This window comes from Lipotes vexillifer, unplaced genomic scaffold (genome assembly GCF_000442215.2).
Source record: "Lipotes vexillifer unplaced genomic scaffold, Lipotes_vexillifer_v1.1 scaffold1094, whole genome shotgun sequence".
In the NCBI taxonomy this organism is placed as follows: domain Eukaryota; kingdom Metazoa; phylum Chordata; class Mammalia; order Artiodactyla; family Lipotidae; genus Lipotes; species Lipotes vexillifer.
In genome coordinates this window covers 4,492,384-4,497,049 of record NW_006792775.1, presented here as the reverse complement: position 1 = coordinate 4,497,049, position 4,666 = coordinate 4,492,384, and positions in this window count along the sequence as shown.

Genomic DNA, 4,666 nt, shown 5'->3' with positions numbered 1-4,666 from the left:
CCCTGGCCTGAAAGTGGGGGGATGGCGTGACCACACTCGGCGGGCGGCGCCGTCTGGTGGGCAGGGTGGTGGCCCAGGCCTCTCTGGCCGCAGGAACCCCTCTGGGTGGGTCTGGAGTGACCCCGGTGCCAGGCCCGCCTGCCGGCCGCTGCGGTGGCACCTTGGAGCCCTGTCTCCCCCACAGGGGCACCGGAGGTGTCCGTCTCAGCTGCCCGCAGGGAGAGTCTGGGTTCTGGGGGTGGGCAGTGAGGGCCCCTCCGTCGTGTCTGGAAAGACCTCGCACTTCTGTGGATGCTCGGTTCGTGCGGCCATATTTCCCAGGAACCTGGGTCTCGGGTGGGCTCCCCCCTCCCCCGCCTCCCCGGGTCTCTTCCGTGTGACCCCTCCCCACGGTGCCTTGAGTGCGGTATCTGTCTGTTGTTTGCCTTTCTTACCGGAATGTAAACTCCACAAGGGCGAGGACTTTACTGTGTCCTCTGCCAAGTCCCCGGTGCCCAGAATACTGCTAGGCACGTAGTGGGTGCTCTGTAAGCATCTATTGACTGAATGAATGAATGAATGGCGGCCTGGCCCCGTGCCCCACCCCCAGGGCTGCCCCATCCATCCCACTTCTGAGCAGCCGCGGGGCTGGGTGGAGGGGGGCAAGGTGAGGTGAGAGGACAAAGCCCCCTTCTTGCACCCTGTTGTCCTGCCCGGGTCCCCCACTGTGGGAGGTGTGGCCACTTGGCCCGGGTGGGGTCAGGCAGGGTCAGGAGGGGAGAGGTCCCTGGTCGTCTGCCAGGGCTGTGTGTCCTGTGCTCAGATGTGGGATCTGCTCTGCCTCTCGCTGGAGAGGCTTGTTGTCACCTGGACTGGGGCCGAGTCACACCTGGTTGGCAGAGGGACTCAAGTCTGTCTACTCTGGGCCCAGAGACCCCTGGGGGCTGACTGTCTCTGGCTCGACTCCTGTTCCTGTTCCCTGGAGCAAAAGACAGGGCTCCGTGAGGTGGGCCCAGGCCCTGGAGGCGTGGCTCAGTGGTGCCTGGGAGGTACCAGGATGTAGCTAGGACGATGGACCACGAGGAAACAAGGGAACAGATCCCAACTCTTCTCTATCCAGGGCCAGCAACCTCCCACCCCAGAGGCTGGAAGGGGTTCTGGCTCACCAGCTGTGCTCCAGGGAAATCAACAAGGAGGGGGAGTGAGAGGGACCCGAGCCCACATCCTTGGAAAAACGGTTAAATAAACCTCTGGGGGCTCTGCCAGCATCAGGGCAGACGGGTGCCTGCCAAGGGCGTCTCTCTTTGCCCCCAGAGTCTCATGCGTTCTCATTTCTGTCTTATAGAGGAGGGAACTGGGGCTGAGAACATTCCAGAACACCTCCCCCCAGCATCAACACCCCAGCCCCTGTGCGTGCCTGGCTGGCTGCTTCCGGAAACCGAAGTGTTGGCCGCTTACGTTTGGGATTGTCCAGGGTTAGAGGTCACCCCAGTGAGACTGATTTTAGCTCAGAAGGAGGGGGATATTGTTACCGTCAGAGGTGTCCAGAGGTGTCGTGGGGTGAGGGGCTTGAGGGAAACGGGCCGAGTCCCTTCCAGAGCCCGACCTGCGCTGGCAGACGCAGGAGACCGGCCGGCACTGGGGCCTCGAGGAGGGTTTCGCAGGGCTGGGAGACCCCGCTCTGGGAACGCTCTCACCCTGATCAGATGCCTTTAGCACTGTTTTGAGACACGAGGAACGTGTTTGGGGGCGCTTGGGACCGGATGGTCTCGCTTTCCGCCGGGTACGTAATTCTGCCGCATAACTAAAGGGCAGTGACTGCTTGACCACGTGGCCGCGAAGGTGTGCAGGACGGAGCTCTGCCCCTGCCTGTCGGGTGGACCGCAGCGGGGGAGGGCGGCTGGGGGTGGGGGTGAAGCCGCCCAGGCTGGAGAAGGGCCCTTCCTGGGTCCTGGCGGGAGGATCGGCCATCCTTCGTGGCCTGGGACCCGTGCTCCTTGGGGGAGAGTCCTGGCACCTGTTTCTCTTTTTCCAGAACCAAGCTCACCCACTCCCCAGTCAACTGGTAAAGTGGCAGGAAGAGAAAGGTCACGTGGCAGCACGGAAGCTGACCTGCATGACTCCTCCTCCCGGAGCACAGGGCGCTGGGGTGCAGTACTACCTTCCTGGGAGGCTGGAGCAAAGCACCACACCTGGGTGGCTTTAAACAACAGAGGTTTCTCCTCTCACAGCCTGGAGGCCAGAAGTCCTAGATCAAGGCGTTGTCGTGCCCACTCTCCCTCCGAAGGTGCTGAGGGTGCTTCCTGGCTTCTCTAGCTTCTGGGGCCCCACCGGCAATCCTTGGCTTGTGGCTGCATCCCTCCAACCTCTGCCTTGTCTTCACGTGGCTGTCCCTCTGTCTGTGTTCTCTCTTCTGATAAGGATGCTACTCATTGGCTTTAGGGCCCACCCTAACCCAGGTGACCTCATCTTAGTTACATCCTCCAAGGCCCTGTTTTCAAATAAGGTCACGTGCTGAGGTTCCGGGGTGGGGGGACATGAATGAACCCAGCAGAACTTCCAGTGGCCGCATGCTGGGCACAAGGGGACTCAACGTGGAGGGGCTGCAGGAATCAGGGCTGGAGTTTGGTGCCCAATCTGGGTTCCAACGCCGGCCTTGCCGTTTGGTAGATGTTTGGTCTTGGTGAGTTACTGAACCTGCTTGGCCTTAGTGTCTGTGTCTGTAAAATGGGTCTGCTGACGTCACCACCACACTGACGTCAGTGCCTGATTCTCTGAAGGAAATGGAGAGGACAGAGAAGAGATGGTTACTGTGGGACCGTCACAGGAGCAGCGTCCTCGGGAATGGCCGCGGGTCCCATCCTGCCGCCCGGTGGCTGCACAAACCCCTTGTACCTCGGTTGTCTTATCTGCAGGACGGGATAACAGTCGTGCCCACCTGGCCGGCCTGCAGTGAGGATGGACCAGAGACCAGCAGGAAGCCCCCTCCTCGCCACGGCCCCCAGTGCCTGGCCCAGGGCCGGCGCTCAGCACAGACCAGCCTCACTGAGCATGTGGCTTGGGTCCCGGCTCCTGGAGATGGTCAAGGAGAGTCTTGCGTACCTTGTCTCTCTCCCGAATACTTTGGTCCAACATAGGTTTTATTGACATTATTAATGGTGAGTGCCAACAGGACGAACCTGCGAAACTATTATAATTATCAGACACCTTAAGAGATGAATTGTCCTAGAGGGTGGCACAGGTGACGTTGGGAGTGGGAAATGCAGGCTTTCTCGGAATCAGCCACATCTCAGAGTCTTTCCTTGGATGCTGGGCTGCTAGGACACTGGGCCGTGCGGTGTCCACCACCAGAAGACAAATGTGGGCAATGTGACCACCAGGCTGCCAGCGCCCCTGCCGCATGGCGAGAAGCATGCATCTGTTTGCACCTAGTCTCCTTGTTCAGAAACGGGGCCCCGTGGAGAGGAATTCACTTTTTGTTGGTTTTACGGTACTCCCTCGTGCTTGCATGACCGTCTTTCCTTCTCGATGCCGACGCCACGTCAGCCGGCAGGGTCTCCCTTTCCTCTGGCTTCACACCCCCTCGCTCCGGGCCTCTCTGCCAAATAGCTAATGATCCCACACGGAGTGGGGTGCTGGGAATGCTCCTGTTTGAGGGGGCCCCGCCGTGGAGCTTGTGTGACGGGGGATTGCGTGGGTCCGGGGGATGCCACCCCCGTGTGGTCGTCTGGGTCAGACAACCCTGGCCTCGCCGACCGCTGGTGCCCTGCGGCTCGCTCACCTGGCCCAGAGAAGCAGGGACAGGCAAGAGAGGGGCTTTGGATCTCAGGACGGCTGGCACTCTTGCCAAGAGCCCCAGAAGGCTCTGCCTGGCTTGAGCCCAAGCCAGCCTCTCAAAGGGCAGCTCCTTCGAGAGACGTTTGGGAAACACCTTTGACAAATGGCTTTGTGCAGAGGCCTGGAGGGCTGTGGACCCAGCCCCAGGGCTCCTCCTTGGCTACCAGCCTGGGTCCCAGGATGCAGGGCCATCTGGCAGGTTCAGAACCTGTGCCAGGCCCCGACATTCCTGCGTGGCGGCCCCAAGGCCCCCCACCGTGTGCAGCCACTGCCCATCTATGCCAGCCAGAGCCCTCTGGAGCTTTAGTGCACTTGGGGTGGGAGGGGGCTGGGCTTCCCTGGCGGCGACCTGGAAACGTGTGTGAAAACGAGAAGAGGTACCACCACCTGCTCCGGGGCAGCGAGGCTCCATCGGGCCACTTACAGGCTCTCAGAGTCTGAGCCGCGGATGGGGCCTTAATTTATTTGTGTCCCGTTCAGCCAAACTGGCAGTGGTTAGCAAGGCCATCGCAAATGTTTCCTTGTAAGCTGGCTTTAAGGAAACGTTTGCGCACGGAGCCCTTTCCCACAGCCCGGGGACAATGTGCTGTCCCTTGCCAAGGATCCCTTTAGCCATCCTCAACTTTCCTGTGGCTGGAGGTGGGCCTGGAGCCCTGCCAGAAACGCTCTGCCAAGCCGCCTCCATTGGTCATTATCAGGAAGTGTGTGATTAATATCTGACGTTGAGAGAGGCCGGCGCTTGGCTGGCGGGAGCTCCCCACGGCCGAGGAGCTGGCGCTCGGAGGCCCCGCTCTGTGTGCAGGGTCTGGGGGGACCACCGGCTGGCAGGTGGCATGAGTGACCATGGCTG